Source organism: Psammomys obesus, unplaced genomic scaffold (assembly GCF_907164565.1).
Source record: "Psammomys obesus unplaced genomic scaffold, mPsaObe1.curated_primary_1811, whole genome shotgun sequence".
Taxonomy (NCBI): Eukaryota; Metazoa; Chordata; class Mammalia; order Rodentia; family Muridae; genus Psammomys; species Psammomys obesus.
The window spans coordinates 52,381,305-52,399,894 of NW_026585895.1; the positions used below are offsets into that span (position 1 = coordinate 52,381,305).

Genomic DNA, 18,590 nt, shown 5'->3' on the forward strand with positions numbered 1-18,590 from the left:
TGCAAGAGCAGCAAGTGCACTTAACCACTGAATAATCTCTCGATCCCTTCCTACATTTTTTTTTTTTTTTGAGACAGTTTTTCTCACTGAACATGGAGCTCACCAATTCTGAGAGAATAGCCTGGGAGCTGCAGGACTCTTGTTTGCACCCTCCTGTCACTGGGATTACAGTCACACCACCAGGCCTGGCTTTCACATGTGAGCAAGTTTCCATGCTTGTTTGACAGTTACTTTATTTACTAAGCCATTTTCCCAACGCTCCAATTTTTATTTTCTTGCATTGTTGAGACTTTTTTAAAATGCTGCTTAAAACAGCCTCTCACTGTCTTTTCTCGAGCTCCCTGTGCGCAGTGTCCACCTGCCTTGAGGAGGAAGGCCATCAGACAGCCAGCTCATGCTCCATACTTCCTTCTTGCCAGCATCAGGGCTCCTCCAGCCATGGCTTCCTTGCCAGCCCCTGGAATACCCCACAGCTGTTTCTGGGCTGGCATGTCAGCTGGGCATGATTCTGTGTGGAGCATTTTCAGGGTCTTTTTTCTCCACTTGGGAAGGATGGGTGGATGGCCACAGATGAAGCTCTGGCTATAGGCAAGAGTCTGTCTGTGGACTTTCATCAAACACTTGAGAGTGTACAAAGGATGCTCCCCTGAGTCCCTCCCTTAGCTTATTAATGCTGTCAGTAACATTACTTCCTCATGTTAAGCTGGCCTTGTGTTTTAAAAGTGAACGTGGACATGGGATGTTGGCTGTTTCCACATTGCTAGAGTTGATTGGCTGAGTGAGATTGGACGCGACTTTTATTTCTTGTTCTGCCCTTGTTAGAGTGAGTGTCAGGCTACACTGTCCTTTCCAGTGGACTCTGGGGTGTTCCTTGCTGTCTGATATCTGATGGATTAGGCAAGTCCTGTGGTTTCACTTATGCTGCTGTGACAAGCTCCATGACCAAAAGGAACTTAGGGAAGGAAAAGATTTATTTGGCTTACAATTCCAGGTCACAGTCCATTGTTGGGGGAAGGAACTGAACACTGGAACCGGAGCCAGAAGGTAGACCTACCAGCTGTTCTGTGCTGCATTACACCCAACAGGAACTGAAGGAACCGCAGTAGAAACCATGGCTTGCTAATAGTATTGTTCTTAGCTAGCTTTTGTATACAGCACAGCAGCACCTGTCCAGAGAATGGTGCTTCCCGCAGTGGGCTGGGCCCTCCTACCTACATTAACAATGAAGACAGTCCCCCACAGAGGCCCACAGGCCAGTATGATCTAGACAGTCCCCAAATTGAGGCTCCTTCTCAGGTGACTCTAGTATGTGTCAAGTCGGCAACTCCAACAGTAAGGCTCTTTACAGGAACAGAAGTAATGGAATGTAAAAACCTATATTTACAACTCTGTATTTGTGTGTAATAAAATTTATGAGACTGCCTCACACAATACAGTCTAGGTAATCCACCTACACTCAGAAGAGGCCGAGAATCTGGTAGCTGCTCAGTCCACAAGGCTGGATGCCTCAACTGTTCTAGTCTGGCACTGAAGACCTGGTTCTCCATGGAGAGTCACTGGCATTGAGCCTGCCTTAGAAGGTCAAAGAAGCTGGAGTCTGATGCCAGCAGAGGGAGGGTGGTCATGGCCTGTGGAGGTGGCTGTGGCTGCGGCAGAAGCGGTGGCAGTGGTGAGAACTGATGTACTCCTCAGGAAGAAGTGAGAGTGGATGGGCAGGCAACACTGCCTTTTTCTTGGACCTCTGTATCTGGGTTGCTCCTTGGATGACGTCACCCACTTTGAAGGTGAGCTGTTTCTCCTCAGTTAATCTCTGAAAGAACCGTCACAAACATGCTCGTAGGTGTCTCGAAGGTGACTTTAAGTCCTCTCAGATTGGCATGTCTAACTCTTGCAGCCAAACAGACTTTCACAATTCTAACTATCTTTTGTTGGACGTTTTATAGAATTTAATGGGTGAAAATTTCTGAGGCTAGTGTTTCACTAGGAAGAAGGTGCTAAATTAGGACTTCAATTCAGGTCTATGAATATCTTCTAGTACTGCATTGGAAGGCACTTTCCTAGGAATTTGTCAATTCATTTAGAATTTTAAATATAGGAAATAAAGGTTTTTTGTATTTGTAGCATATTCTCCTACTAACCACTAGTTTACGGATGCTTATGGAAGTATGTTTACTTTCTAATTTGGGAGGATTTAATTGATTTATTTTTTTATTAAAGGTGTGCATGTGTGTTTATACACGTATATTTGTGCACTTCAGGTGAAGGTGCCTGAGAAGACGGAAGAGGGGAATTTCCTGGACCTGGAGTTACAGGTGGTTGCTGAGAACCCAAATCAGGTCACGTGCAAGAGCAGCACAACATCTCTCCAGCCCTTGGTAGGTGTTTTTTGAGACAAGGTATCTCTCCACACTTAGCTCTAGCTGGCCTTGAACTTGTGTCCATTCTCTTGCCTCTGCCACACAACTTGTCTCTAATAGTTCTAATTTGCTGTGTGCCTCTTTTTATCTGTGACCAATAGTTCCAAAATATGGCAATTTAATTTCTCCCCTGTGAACACTTTTTTGTGTCCTCTGGTGTGTTTTCTTCCTCATTCTTTATTATTTATGTTCATGGCTTTGCATTAGCCTGCTTTTCTCTTGCATATTTTTAGATAAGTTCACACATTTTCAGTTTTTCCAAAATAATTGTTTAGCACTTTAAGTTTTCTTGTGTACATAGTTTTAGCTTCATTTCTTAAGTTTTGACACATAGTATTCTTTTTAAAATAATTTTTATTCTTATTTATTTATTTGTGTGTTTCCCATGTGTGCAGTGTCTGTGGAATGCAGGAGTTATCGGTCCTGGAACTTGCATTGGAGACTGTGTGAGCCACTATGTGACTGTGGGAATTGAACCTGGGTTCTCAGGAAGATCATCCAGGGCTCGGAACCACTCTCTCCAGCCCCGGTATGCAGTGTGCAGCATTCTTCACTACCTTCTAGGATAAGCAAGTTCTAATTTCTGCTGTGACGTTTGAACCCTGGGTTGGGGCTGTTTTCCTTGAATTCCCATCAGTGTTTTTCTCGTTTTCCCTCTGCGCTCACAGGACCTGGCCTGGGAACTGCCAAGGCTCTCAGAGTTCTGGAGACATGTTTTTAGCCCAGCATGCCATCCATTTTAAAACACATTGTCTTTTGCACTATAAAGACTGTGTGCACTTATTAACTGTGTTATTTACATTTCCCATGTCCCTGCTGACTTAGAAGTGTCCTCAATCTGTCACAGTAGCGTAGCTGTTCTGCCTGGGTGTGACATGACCATGGCAGTCTTGAAGCTGAGTAGCTGTGCTGACTTACCGAAGACCTTGGACATAGCCATGACAATGAAATAAGCAGAATGATAGGTTGACAGCCAGGTCTGTGGCTACAGTGAAGAGGCTCTTCCCTGTGGAAGGACCAGGGGCCACTGAGGAACCTCAGCTGAGATCCAATCACACTTCCTACTGCTCCAGCTGCCCAAGGAATGAATGAGAATTACCTCCCCACCCTCATAGGCTTATGCGTTTGAACACTCAGTGCCCAGTTGGTGGTGCTGTTTGGAAGGTCATGGGGGAAGTGCCGCCTTACTGAAGGAATTACATCACTGGGGGTGGGCTCTGAGCTCTCATAGCCTCATGCCACTGCCGGGTCTCTTTCTGGTTCATGTTGTGGTTGAAAATGTGATTTCTCATGCTTGTTCTTTGCTGACATACTTTCTCTGTCATGATGGACTCTCCCTCTAAAACCTCAAACCCAAATAAACTCTTCCTTCCTTAAGCTGCCTTGGGTCATGGTGTCTACGACAGCGACATAAAGTCACCACAAGTTGAAAAGTGCTGCAGCTCTGTGTGCAGGAGCCTGCCTTGGTGTGTACTGCCAGTGCTGGTTGTGGTAAAGCTTTGTTCTGGAAGGTCTATTTTACTTGATGTGACAGCTGCCACCTGAGCTCTGCTTTGACTGGAAGTTGCCCATCACTCTCTCCCCGGCCTCTTATTCTCTCTCCTGCTCATCTAAATCTTTGTTTTAGAAAGTATCTCTTATACATAGCTGGTCAGGCTGGAGAGGTAGCTAAGATCTTGCTGAGGACCCTCTTTCAGTTCCTAAAATCCATGTGGTGACTCGAAACTGACGCCCTCTTCTGGTCCCCTGCTTGTTGGGCCACACATGGCCACACATGGCCTGGACTCCCCCCCTTATGCCTGCTGCTCTGAAGTGCCTCACCAGTGCTCTGAACAGACTTACCCTGAGCCTAGAGTTGGCAAACCCACATGCTCACTGTCTCCAGGTGGGATGGCTTCTAAACAGGGGGAGCATCTCTGGGAGCAGTGCTGGGTAGCCGCATCTTAGGGGGCTTTGGGGATACATCCCATCCGTGCAAAGCCTTAGCTTTGTAGCAGGAGAGTGCTGTGTGTGTGTGTGTGTGTGTGTGTGTGTTGTGTAAGCCAGAGAACGGGTGTGTGTCCAGAGTGATTTTAATGTCTCTCACCCTCAAGTATCCATGGTCTGAATATTTAGGACATATAATTTAAGTAATTGTAAAAGTGTGTGTGTGCATGTATGCCGCATGTGTGCACATGTCACATGGGTTCCTGTGGAGGACCATGTACCTGGAAAGATAGGGGGTTGTGAGCTGCTCAGTATGGGCACTGGAAACTGAACTTGTGTTCTCTGAAGAATAGCAAGTCCTCAGCCATTTAAGCCATCTCTCCATCCCTGGAAATGAGATATTAAAAGAGGAAGTAGCCTCTGGACTCTCACTGCGCTCATAACACCTTCCCCAGCTCTTATGTGCTTACAGCTTGCTTGTTGGTGGACGCTGTGGCTGAGCATCCTTCCTGGCCACGCTTGCTGAGGTCTCCTTGGCTGACCAGAGCTCCACTGGGGCAGACAGTTAATGAACTTTCTCGAGCTCTTTGAAGAAGAGGCTTCTGGGATTCCACTTTGGTGATGCTGATATGGACGCCCCGACTTCATCAGTCAGCTGTGAAGATCACATGCTTTCTCAGCACCCCTGTTTCTTTCTACTGTTTTCATATCTGTGGAGGACAGTGAGTGCAGTGATGAGAGGTCCTCAGTGGGCACCCAGGGCTGTGCCTGGCAAGTCGCTGAGATGCTGGCCAGTCAGGATGCCCTTGGCTCAGGCATCTCCAGACCCTGTGGGCTTCCTACACTGTGCTCAGATAACCCCTAGGGATGCCTGGGCCAGGCACACTTTGCATTTCTGTTCACTGAAATGCGAGGTGAAAACCTGTATGCAAAATAGGGTTTGTTTGTTTCTCCAGGTGGGAGTGTGCTGTTCAGGTCGCCTCTGTTCTCACTAAGTACCCAATCACATAGCACTAAGCCATCAGCCACCTCATGGAGGAAAGCAATCAATCTTTCATGAGGCTCTCACACCCACCCTCGAATGACAAACACTTTAATTCCAAATTAAATACAGCAACACAGCTCTGATGAGGCCGTTGTTCCATTGCACCATCATTTTCCATCTCTTTTGGAGTCGATTAAATTAGTCCTAATTAGAGGGAGGTAAACATTTCTGGAGGACATGCCTTTGCTGCTGAGGTTGGCTACTGCCTGAGAACAGGGCCTACTTGTGTACCCTTGCTCTCGAGCTCCCTGAGTCATTTGTGATGAACTGTGGCCTCAGGTCTTGGGCAGTCCTGGCAGGCAGATGGGATGGATGACCCCTGACCCCCTGGATTCCTCCTTGTTCAAATTGCACAGTTCACATGGAAAATCAGATGGTGCAGTAAGTCAGTGGCTGGGTCCTGCTGAGAACGTGGCTGACCACAGGCGTTTATCTCTCCCAGGTCACAAAAGCAAAACAGCGGAGTATGCAAATGCTTATCCGAGGCCTCCGTCTCACTGCCCTGTAGGTGTACTGTAGATGCCATGCAGTTGCCACACGGTGCACCCTGGTGGGTAATGGCATCATCCAGAAAAGAAGCAGCTCCCATCTCTGTGTCAAGCCGGGCACAGCAGGACACCTTCCAGCTGCTTGCAGAATTGCTGCCAGACAGGCCTGATGCTTGTTAGTCAGATGTCGGAAGCGGGTGGGACTCACTGTTCCCCAGGCGACGTCTCTTTAACAGCCAAAGAGACACACGTGGCCCTTACTATGTCTGATTGTGCCATCCTTGTGCCCTTTGCTTGGCAAGGCTGAATATGAGTGAGTTCCTTGGATTGGAGCCCTGCTGTTCTTTCTTGACAAGGCTGAGGAGTTGGCAGAGTCAGCTTAGATGTCGTCTCTTCTAGGAAGCCTACCTAAGAGAGAGGCTCTGTCTTCTGTGCTGATCTAGTTCCCACTTTTGTATTGTAGGACTTCTTCCGCATTGAGGCAGCTGGTTTCTCTGTCTCTCTCTTTCTTGATGTAGTGTGTTTCAGCCCCCACGATGGATGTCAGGCATGGAGAGCATGGCTCAATGGGGAGTGCTGATCTGAAGCCTTATGAACAAATGTGTGTGTGTGTGTGTGCACGTGCATGCATGCATATGTGGGCACAGGTACTAGGTACAGATGTCACATGTGTGTATTCATATTTTGGATCTTCCTATATGGTGTTCAATCAGGGTTGCAGACTCTAAACCTGCCTCATTCCAAGGAACCCTATGGGAAGATGGGAAGTCTGGAGGTGGGTGGGCGCTTCTCCATTACAGACCCAGAGCTCTGGGAGCCGAAAGCTGTACCACCCCGCCTAAGGTCTCTTGGGGTATGGAAATGTTTGTGCCTGGCTTTGCTGTTCTGTTTGTCCTGCTGCCAAGCGTCTGATGTTGCCTTTTGGCAATAAAACAGTCAAAACCCAGCTGAGTGAGCTGAGTGTCAAGCAGCTGTAAACAAATCCGAAGTGGTAAGTTCTAACGCCTCCCCTCCTCGCCCCACAGCCTCACACACAGATCAGCAGGGTAAGGGAAGGAAGCACTACATTTGGGCTCTGCTGTATTTTGTTATCTGTTTGCTCGCCTCTAAAACTCCAGTGAATAGACCAGATGCAGTTTCCATGGCAACCTCCAGCCCTGTATGCTCAGAAAGCCAGTGTTCAGCATAATCTTCCCAAGGTCTCTAGGCTCCCAGGGTGGGCAAGTGGGGGGTGTTTATCTGAATGGGAGCCTTGGTGGGAGGTGGCCCTTCCTGTGCCTGCCATGGTCACCTCCCTCAGTGAGGTGACTTCAGTGAGGTCACTTTGCTTCCTGAGTGAGGGACAGACTTGAAGAGTGATGATTGGGGAGAAGCTGAGAATGAGCCACAAATCAATTGGTCCTCCCTTCCTTCAAAGACCAACTAGTCTTCAAAATTTTATGGTGGGGATTGTGACTAGTCACCTTTTTTGCAGAGGGACAAAAGGGACTTGGTTCAGTGAGGGGCAAAGTTAGAACTGAGCTCGGTATGTGTGCCTTCCCTGCTCGTGTTGTTGCCCATGGGCGACCCCATCAGGCTGTGTCCCACAGCTTCTTGAGGCCTAGGCAGGGCCAACCTGTGGACACTGAGGTGGAGGCCTGATGGTCATAGCTCCCACAGGCCTGCCGAGGTGTCCGGTGCTCACGTCCAGCTGCCCACCAACAGAGTTTTTAGAAAGCCCTGGCACATTGCTCACCAACCTGTAATGATACCGACAGCATGCAGTCTGGCATGGCCACCAGGTCCAGCCAGTTCTCCTTGAACCTAAATAGGCTCAGGTGCAATTCAGTTTGAAGTCAGCATACATTGGTGACATTCAAAGACTCCCAAGCTTAAAGTGACTGATCTATGACAACAAACATTTGTGATCTCAAATCTTTGCACCATCATCGGAATTTCTGCTGAACAACAGGGTTCCGATGCATTAGTCTAGAAGGTTCTGTTGACAGCCTAGGCCCAGATGCACAGGGCGTGTTTCACAGACTCACTGTGAGAAGAAAGTAGGAGACTGTAGTTAAAGGCGGCCGTCTTCCAGGTAGAGCTTGGAGCTCTGAGCCAGCCTCCTCATCTGTGACCTCAAAATGGCAGAGCCTACAGAACACATTTATGAAGCTCCATCCAGATCATCCATCTCCACCGCTGTCTTTCCAGTCCTTTGTGAGAGATTCCCATTGGCTCTCTTTTACAGGGAAGGAAACAGAAGCCCAGAGATGCCAAGGGACTTGCTGCAGGCACATAGCTACCACCATCTGCTGAGACTCTGCACCTAAGGCTCATGTGGTCTGAGCCTGCTGCATGATGGTCACAGCTCAGAGCCTCATACACTGAGCTAGGGTCTTCCTTGATGCTACCCACTCCATTCCTTTTTCCCACCCTGTGGTTGCTTCCTGTGGACAAAGCCAGGGGTAACACAAGTCCCACCACACCTTGCAGGATAACATGAGTCCTTTGGGAGTCTACTGGGCTCCCAGTGCCTCTTCACAAGGACAGTTGTGTTTGTAGCCCTTAGCCAGATGGGTCACCAGAGAGTTGCCAGAAGCACACATGAGATGGTGAAGAACTAGTGTTGGGGGACAGACCTCCCTTCTCAATAGTCTACCAATTGTGACCCCGGCCCTTGAAGTGCCTTTCTCACATCTGCACAAGGAAGAGGTATCATCATCTGTCACTTAAGGGCAGAGCTTTTCTGCATTCCCGAAATCCCTGGCTCTGTGTGCATCCTAGAGAGGTAACTTGAGTGTTCTGGATGCCTCTATCTCAGAGGAAGTGGCTGGATGCCACCCTGGCTTTGTCATCTGTCACTTCACCGAGTCCGTCACTTGCATATTCTCTAGCAGACACACTACAGCCACAACTGTAAGTCTCAAGCTGCCCTTGCCTTCTTTACTGGCTCACCTTTCTGACCCTCAGCTTTCTCATCTTAAGGTGGGTGCTGAGCCTGAAGCAACCTTGTCTTGTTGTGGAGTTACCCATGCTCCTTCCACTTGGCCCTTCTCCTCCTCCAACATCAGGATTCATGGAGACCATGAGTAGGCTGGACAATGGTCTTTTGAAAGAGGTCCTATCTGTGTGCTGGCTACTTGAAGACATGTTGAGTTTCCCTTAAAGGTTCTGTGTTGAAGGGCATGATCTAGTCTGATATGTGACTGAGAGATGATTGGATCATGAGGGTACTAACTCACTTGAGATACTGGTTCTTCCGTGGGCTAATTCGTGGGTGGACTCTTAGGAGCTGGGGCCTGGTTGGAAGTAGGGCCACTGGAGGTGTGTCTTTGAAGGATGTATCTTCTCCCCAGCTCCTTTCCGTCTCTGTCTCCTGTCTACCAAGAAGTGTTCCACCATACTCCTCACCATAGGCTCAGAAGGAATGGAACCAAATGACTGTGGATCAAAGCCTCTGAAACTCTGAACCAAGATGAGCCTTTCTGCTTTTGAGATGATTCCCCCAGGTGTTTATCACGGTGAAAGTGACAGATCTCTTCTTTTGGAAAGTTCTCAGCCTTTGGTGGATAGCCAGAGTTTCTCAGGTTCCCATAGGCAGCATTAACTGCCATCAGTGCAGAATCCAGGTGGCCCTATGGGGGTCACCAGTGGCTGCTCAGATGGCTTTGACCCACAGGGTCACATGTGGCTGCTCAGATGGCTTTGACCCACAGGGTCACCCGTGGCTGCTCAGATGGCTTTGACCCACAGGGTCACCAATGGCTGCTCAGATGGGCTGTGCTCATGATTTCAGCAAGCAGCTTCCTAGATGATGGCTCTCAAAACGAGTGCTCAGGTTTGGTTTAAAGAAACAGCTAATAAAGGGAGGGCTGGTTCAGGGCTCCAGAGTGTTGAAGAAATAGCAACATCATCTAGAAAGCAAAACAGCCATCATCTTCATTAGATGCGAGCTGTCCTGCCTGTGCGAGACTATTGCCTGTTGACAGCTGATATTCTCTGAGAGAAGGAGGAGATTTGGGGTCATTGGACCTTCACTTAAGATTTCAGTGTCTCCCTCCTGGGCCTCGCAGCCATTTGCAGGCAATTCTGCCCTGATTGCATGGAGTCCTGGGGAGGTATCAGGAGGTACTAGAGGTTTAGGCTGGGGAAGGTTAACTGAAGGGGAATTCTATCTCTGTGGCTGTAGGAAATCTGGGTAAAGACTTTCCAGTGTGGCATTTTGGGGTCACTTACACTCCTGTGGCAACCCCTCACCTCTGCTTTATAAGTAAGCCCAATAAATCATTGGTTCCCCAGATCTTTGGTAGGATCATGCATTTGTCACTGGGACCTTATAAGGACAGGGTAGACATTACTGATATCTCCCCAGGGAAGGGAGTCTCAAACCATAGAGCCCACATTTCGAACCAACAGAGTCCAGCTCAGGTGACAGAGTATAGCAAATAAAATTGAGACTATATAAAAGCTCCAAGAAAAGCCAGGGATTTCAAGTGCCCTGTCATGTCTGTGAGGCTTGCTCAGGCCTAGAGGTCATTCCCACCCCTGCCCTTGCCTCAGCTCTAGCTCCTGAAGCAGCCCTCACTGCCTAGTTCCAAGCCTGCCTGTACTCCCACTCTCCTCACTGCACCTCCCCCAGGCCTGTCCATTTCCTGGGAGGTGTTCCTGACCCTCCTCCTGCTCCTGGCGTTAAAGACGTTAAAGAACCAGACTCCCAGCTCTGTCCAGTGCCCACTGTGCTCTGCAGTTGTGGTTGTACACATACTCTGGCAGACATTAATACCGACGGTAGAATTATGCAGAAGGAAAGAAGCTGTTGGAATATATGCAACCGCAGCCTGTCTCGTGATGAAAATAGTTTCTTTCTTTTACCCTGGCCAAGAAACACAGTGGAATCTGAGCATTGATTTTTGATGTTATTTCTCAGTGGCTAACGTGGAAAAGAGAGGGCCTTTCACCTCAGTAATGGGAAATACAATTTTTAGGCCAATAGCACAATTGCAAAGCCCTCTTTGAAGTCATCAAGAGCCATGAGAGCTTTTGTGCCCAAACAGAATGCTGTCCTGTTGATGCTCAGCGGCTGAGCACAAAGCGTCTGGGCTGGCAGTGGGGAAGAGGTGATGGGAGCCGGCTTCCCCATCCACTGCTCTGGTGGAGGGCTGCTTCAGTACTCGAAAGGGAAGAACCAGGTCAGACTCAGGGCCTGTGGAGCCTGGGGCTGGCTAGGCATCAGCGTCTGTGATTATGCCCCACATCTGGGTGTGAGCGAAGGTGACCTCAGTGCATGACAACGTGTTGCCCAGCATCAGAGGCTACAGGAGCTGATTGTTTCCCTGTGAGACTGAGCAGACTGAATCCTCCAAACTGATGCCATCTCAGCTTCTGAGTGTGTTCTGCCAGGCGAAGGGCCTCTGCCAGAGGTTTACCGGTAGCCATTTAGGGTCAGGCAGTCATATAGGCAGGGGCTTAAGATAGTGATGTCTAGCACGCTGGTGGTGGAGGGGGTCTGAAGGGGCAGGTCTTACTCTGCTTGCATGTATAGGGTGAATCTCACTGTGACAAAGTCTCCATGCCATGGGAGCTATAGTGTCCCACCAGACCCTTTGCTGGTATTTCTTGGCCCCTAGTCTTATAGCTGTGACTTTGTTGGAAATGTCACATCTGCTGGGCAGGGAGAGGGACCAGCACAGGGTCTGTCATATAGCAGATTGAATTCTTGCTTCCAACAACCTTCTTTCCCAGTACTCATGTGCCTCTGTTTCCCTATTTGTGAAATGGACCCATTTTGGGGCCACTTCCTGTACTGCTTTGCCACTGTGGATGATGTCTTCAAGGCTGTTTTGGGGGCTACACTGAGATCACTACTAGCTGGTCCCCCTCCCCCGCCCCCCGCCTAGCACTGTGGGCTAGACCTTCAGCTGTCCTTCCAGCCCTGTGCTACAGAGCTGAGTGATCTTTTCAGCATCTCTTTAAAAATTTAAGCTTGTGATATAGCCCTGCTGGAGGGCATGGGGCTCAGGCCACAGCGCAAGCTTTCAAAGCTTAATTGTAATATTCTGTTGAGAGAACATTGACCCGAGAGAAAGCCAAAGCTTTTAAGGTATTAGCACGGTGAAGTGAGCTTGGCCAGGCCTTGCCCAGGGGAGAAGGCAGCCCACTGGCTGGGCACGCTGTGTGGTGGCGGTGACCTCATGACCACTGCCATCAGTCTGCAATTTAGGGCCATGGCAATCCAGGGGTCCAAGTGGACTCTCTAAGTGGGAGAGAGAGGGAGAGCCAGCAACTGTGGCACTTTGGCTGCAGTAATGTCCAGGATTCTTCTGGCCTGGTGGCATGAGCATCCTGACACTTGGATGACGCAGGAGCAGCCTTGTGCAGTGGAACATGGTTGATCTCCAAGGGGAAAGAACCTATCTCCAGGAAAGTTCTCATTGTGCCCTGGGCTCCTCAAGGCAAGAGCCATGTGCCAAAGTAGGCTGACAGAGAGCTTGGCACCTAGTCCTCACCTGGCCTTGACATCCACTGGCATACCCTGGAACAGATGATGTCATCTGCCTCAACTGAGGTGTGCCCTGTCAACCCTCCACTGCAGCATGGGTCCCAGAATAGTTCAAAGCTTAAGGACGGGTGCTGGGGTGGGGACAGTGCCTCATTTCTGCTTCTCCCTCTAGCCTGGCACCCTGGCAGGCTGTTTGGACCCCAGTCTAGCTGTTTCCTGGGTAAAATGGGGTTGGGGATAATAGCCCTGGTGACACTCTCACGAGGAGTAAGGTGACCCATAAGAGAAACCACTAGGGAATTACGATGACGAATGCATGGTGACAGGCTGGTCCACAGAAGACAACCTCAGTGTTCCTGAAGCTGAAGCTGCTGAAGCCTCCATTCCCGAGCCCACCGAGCCGTGAATCAGAGGACAAGAGCCATGGTGAAGGCACCCACAGATACTTCGAGCCCTGCTGGGACAGGCCCGCTCAAGTGGGAAGGAAGGGCTCTGGGTTGAGGCTGGCTTTTTCCTTAGCATACACTTACCCCAGACATCGCAAAGTGACTGTTGGTCACTGGAAGAAGAGAAAAAAAAAATAAAAAGCACTTAGGAATGCCCACGGGAGCATCACTCGCTTGCTAATTTTAATTCTTTGTTAATTAAGAAACAGGATGGTGCTGAGTAGAAGCCTTCACTAGCAGCGGGTTCTACAGTGTCAGACTGGCTCCCAGCCTGGGCTCTCAGCGGCACAGAGCAGGGTTCTCCAAACACCCTTGAGTCTGAGAATAGAAGGGGCAGAAGAGCTGGAGCTGGACTAGCCAGTCTTTTGCAAGTCCTTGCCGTTAATAAGATGGTTGGTTTGGTCTGTAAGCGGATTGTACAGCTAACTAATGTGCCTGTACCTTGCAATTATTCATGGCCTGTGATTGCTCTGCCTGAGTTTTCAATACATTATTCATATATTGAAGATTTTTTTCCTCCATAGCTCAGAGCAGAGAGGAAGAGGCAAGCCATGCCAAGGCTATGTGGGAATTTCCTCAACAGGGAGTGGGTGATTCAGTTCTCAATAGGCTGAGCAGTGGGGACAGGTGGGAGAGCTGAGAGAGCCGGGGGGAGCCTCCCGCAACTTGGGGTTCAACCTCCTCTCTTGGAAGAGAGGATCTTCCTCAGCATCCTGGACTTTGCGCTGCTCTCCCAGCCTGCATCCCTCTTCACGAGCAAGGGTGGCTTCTCCACAGAGGAAAACAAGGCCCACATCAGGAGGGACAGTGATTAGTCAGGAGGCACAAACACCTGTGGACCCTGCGAGGCCATGGAGAGGCCAGCTCTGGGTGACCCCTGATGCCTTGAGACCCTGCTTGCTCTGGGGTTTCCCTCCCTGAGGCAAGGGCAGGGAAGGAGGGGCCAACATGTGCATTCTGGAAGGCCTTGTAATCAATCCTATGACCAAAAAGAGATCAAGATGGGTAAAAATACCCTGAAGAGCAGTATAATGAGGAAGGAAGCTTTGAACAAAACCTGCGCTGGATGATCAAGGTGCCTCATTGTGGAAAGCTTTCTGGAAGTGAGAGGTGTGATGATAAAAGCTTCGAGTCCCCCGGCAGTGACCTCAGGTCTGGACTGTAAATACCCAAGCTTGTTGTCGGCATTCATTCTTGTAGAACCTCAGCCTCAGAAGGACAGCGGCTGCCGCCACCGTTCTGTGAGGATGTGAGCGATGATATTAAGGATGAAAAGGATGTGACTCGGCTGGGGAGGACGGGGCGTGTGGGGAGCAGAGCACATAGAATACTAAAGCCCTGTGGAAGCCCCAGAGCCTCGCTGAAGAGTCACGGGAGCTGCGATGTTGCATTCCATCAAGACATCTTAATCACAGCTCGTTTTCCTCCACAGGTGAATGAGCTGGGTGGCGGGAAGCAATGCCTTAGAGAAAGGTGTGTGCACATGGCCTATGTGACTGTATGTATGTATGTATGTATGTACTAGGTACATGATGTGTCTATGTGTGTCTAGTGTATGCACATGTGGGAGGTCCATGCATGAGGACATGTGTGTGCAGAGGTGTGTGTACATGTGTTGCTTGCTTGTGTGTGTGCATAGAAATGCACTCTGGTGCACACGGAAACACATGAATATGCTATGCACCCTGTGCAAGTACATGCCTAAACACAAGTGCTTGGTACACAAGTATGTGCAGCATGTGTGCATATGTCTGGCTCATGTGTCTATTTGCAGACATCCACGTGAGTGCATATGATGGGTACAGGTACATGTGTGCCTGTATGTGTGATGGCTACACGTGTGTGCACGCCCGTGTTTGTGATGGATAAATGAGTGTGCATGCCTATGAATGTGAGATAGGTGCATGTGTGTGTGTGTGTGTGTGTGTGTGCGCGCTCATGTGTATGTGGTGGTAAGATAGTGGAGACGGCTTTGTGCCTTCAGACCACTGACCTTGGGCACTCCCATGGCTGTGTCAGGGAATAGTGGAGCCAGGTCAGTCTTCAGTGAGACAGAGATATGTAGGCCACCAAGGAGTCTGGTTCTGTACTGGGGCACCATCTTCTCCCTGTGTGTACACATGTTTAGGTACATGCATGTGCATGTGTGTGCATGCACGAGTGCAGAGGACATCTCTGTGTGCCATTCCTCGGGTGCCATCCATCTTGGCACTTACCAAGTAGACTAGCCTGGGTGGGCAGCAAGCCCCAGGGCCCTGCCTCCCTGTGCTGAGATTACACGCACATCCCCACATCTGGATTTCTTATGTGGCTCTAGGAACTGAGCTCAGGTCCTCATGCTTGACAGGCAAGTACTGATGGAGCCATCTCTCTAGCCCATGGGGCAACACAGTTGAGGCCACAGGCCACTGGGAGATGGAAAACCAGGCCAGGTTAGCCCGTGAGGCTGGGGATAGAAGGAGTTAGGCCCTGCCTATCAGTCACTATATACTCCATGTATGGAGAGCCAACTTTCCAGATCCTTTATCGCAGAGACCAGTCTTGCCCTCTGAGCCACTCTTTCAGCCATTTCTCTTGCTTCAGGTCTTTCCAGGTTTTTGCTGCTCTCCTCTGGGCCATCTGCTTCCATGGGAAGACTCAATCTTCTCTTATCTTCTCCTGTGGGTCCTCAAGTCCTAGCCCCAGACCCTCCATCTATTCTCTGGACCCCTGGGGACTTTCAGGAGCCCCTTGATCAGTTGAACACCCCTGACCTGTTCTTAAGCTATCTTTGGTGCCCCATGGGATCCCTCATTGCCCCTGTGTCTTGAAGGAGCTGACGGTTTCTGCCAAAGCACAGACATGACCATCAATATCCTTCAGTCCTGGTGCGGGCAGGCTGCTGCCTACTGAGTAGCCAGTGACCCTCATTAGGGCTCCTGCCACATGGCGACCCCCCAAAGCAGATGGTTTGAGGAGGTACTTAGGTCAGTTTCACAGGCAGGAGATATGGCCATTCATGGGGTTCAGTGGTCCTCATGCTGAACTTACCCCAGTGGCAATGTGAGATGGGCATCAGTGTGGCATTCCTGAGTGTGTGGGAGGATTGCGATGGGAGTCTCCAAACTCTCATGGAGGGGTCAGGTGATTCAGGCTGTGTGTCCCTGTGGTTTTGCAGTTAATATAACCATGGTCTGTTTCAGCAGGGCTAGTCAGAGCTGAGCTTCTGCCGGATGCCGTGAGAGCTCATCCTGCCCCTTCAAGCCTTGGCAGGGCTGACCCTGTGGCCTCCTCAGACAGTGGATGCTGAAACTATGTTAACTGATGCCACAGGATCACTGTGATGGGCTGAACACAGGCCAGGTGGTGAGGCAACTCCACGGAAAAACTCAGGCCCCCAATCTCCACAACTCGTTTCTGTGCTAATTTCCCCTGGAGCTCGGCGAGCTGAGCAAAGATGTCTGTAGTTAATTCAATAATTAAAAACAAACATGGCTTTATTTGAGAAGATCCTGTTCTTCCTGGCTGTCAAGCTGGGATTCAGGCTGTTGGCGGGCTGTGCCGAACCATGCCAGCCGGGCACTTGCTTCCAGTGAAATGTTTGTTTCAGGGAAACAGCCGCTGGGGTCCTGTCGGAGTGAGGAGGGGGTGAGAAGACAGACGTGGGTCCTGAGCTTGAATCATTCTTGTTACATCTCCACTGGGGAGTCCTGTCTGCTATTAGGATTCCCAAGGCAGGTGGGGCCTATGGTTCTGATCCTAGAAAGGGACCCCTGCTACATCACTGTAGTCCACCACAGATGCCAAGCTGAGATCCAGGCATCTTCCTCAGAGCAAGCTAAATCTTATTAACTCATGAGTATGTGGCTGCCCCCGCCCTCCCCCAACTCATAACTCAGGACACTTGCCCTCTCCAGCCACACTCACTGGCGAATCACAGGAGACAGTGGGAGGAGTGTGGGCTGTATTCTGAACACACAGACAGTTCCCTGAAGGACTCTGAGTCCTCAAGGACTGGGTAAGGTGCTACCCAAAGTCAAGTCCATTTTCTTGAATTAGACCTGAATTATGTCAGGTCTGCTTGCACAGTTATCATCTGATGCCCAGGTGGGCAACCTGCCAACTGCTTAATTAACCATCATGGGCATCATGGAGGTCAGGGCTGAGTTGTGAGGCAGTTGGTGGAGAAGGACATGGCAGTCAGCCCTGACGTCACGGACACAGAGCCTGCAAGCTGCAGGAGGATGTGAATAATTCACGTGCCTCCTCGGGCTGGCGATGCCTCCTGTGGGAAGTGGCTGAAGCTTGGGAAATCTCAAAGGGTTTGACCCCAAGCTTCCTTTCTGTGAAGCTCCAGGCAGAGGCTGCCTCCTTGGTTCTATAGTGCAGCTTTGCAGAGTCAGAGAGACTGGGGACAAAAGATGAGGTGGTTTCCTGAGAGTCACCTGTGCAAGCAAAATGTCAGTCCCTCAGTTCCTGGTGGTGGAGCCAGTGGGATGCAGTAGACCAGAGCGAGGAGTTGGGTTTCAGGTCATTCTCCACTATGACTGGAGGGACCCCGGCTCCTGTGTCCATAACTGGGTCCCGGGGATTTTCTGAGGCAGTGTGGGGCTGGGGCAGGGAAGGGATGTGCAGCTGAGAAGAGAGGAGGTGGAGGCCCTGCAAGGCTCTGGGAAAGGTCTTTCTTCTTGGCTGACTCTACAGGATCGCAGTGGTGGTTGTTCTCATGCCTGGAAGCGTTCCTGCAAGTTGGGTGAGGCTGGGCATGGGCTAGTGAGCCCTTTGCCCAAACATTGCCCTGGTCAGCATTAGCCATGTGGAACTTGTGATGTGTTATATCCTTGTTCAGTTCTAAATGTGACAGTGTTTATTGAATCCCCATTGCACACAAGATCCTAAAGGTTCCAGTGGGGGCAGGACAGGTTGGGGAGGGGAACTGTTCTCTGAATGCTGAAATATAGACAGACGGCAAAATCTGACGTTAGGCTTCTCAATTCAGGGTGGCCAGCACATGCAGAGGGAGGGAGAGGGTGGAAGCCAACTCCAGCGTGTGAGATGAGTCTGTGCAGAAGAAGCTGCAGGAGGAGGCAGGGATGAAGGTGTGCCAACTAGGAAGAAGGTTCTGGGAAGCAAAGCCCTCATTTCTCAGGGTGGTGACAGTCATTTCATGGCTCTAGCCCTTGGACCTTGCCTTCAGTTGGATTGCCTGGAGGTGCTGCTTCCAAGCCGGCAAGCTCTGTCTCCTTGCTCTTCAAGGCTTGCCACAAGTGCCCCAACCTATAGCACCCTAGGCACCACCCACTCTGTAGGGGTGTCCCTCATGTGGGAGGTGGGACTGGAGCGGTGAGCTTGAGTTGGTACTTAGATGCATGCACCCACATGTGCTTTTATGAGTGTGTATACCTTCATGCTGGGTGAGCCTTGTGCGTGTGTGCTTGCAGATGTGTATGCTCTATGCATATGTGCACATACGTATATGTGCACGTATGCATATATATATGCATGCTAGTGTGTGTATGTGTGTTTGTCTGCATGTATGTAGGCACAGATGTGCAAATATGTACACATACATGCTAGTGTATATGTGTGTGTGCTGCATGTACACAGACATGTGTATTGAGAGGAAGTCATAGTCCCAGTTATAGGTTGTGGCCATTCTGTGCTAAAGGACCAGTATTCCTATGCCACTTGCTAGCAGTCTGAACTTGTAGATGAAGGTAGGGTGACTAAGAGGAACTGCTTGAGGTCTTTCCAGTGTTCCCAGGCCTCTCTTCTGCTGGTGAGAGATGATGGTGACAGCTAGCACTCCCC

At 50.0% G+C, this 18,590-nt stretch overlaps 1 long non-coding RNA gene across 1 annotated transcript; it reads left to right on the forward strand.

Annotated features, from left to right (window-relative positions):
* The first annotated feature begins 1,738 nt into the window (after positions 1–1,738).
* On the forward strand, positions 1,739–2,885 carry LOC129671223 (uncharacterized). The gene is made up of 3 exons (XR_008719327.1): positions 1,739–1,784; positions 2,259–2,375; positions 2,813–2,885. It is a non-coding gene; the product is annotated as an uncharacterized LOC129671223 (long non-coding RNA).
* The last annotated feature ends 15,705 nt before the right edge of the window (positions 2,886–18,590 follow it).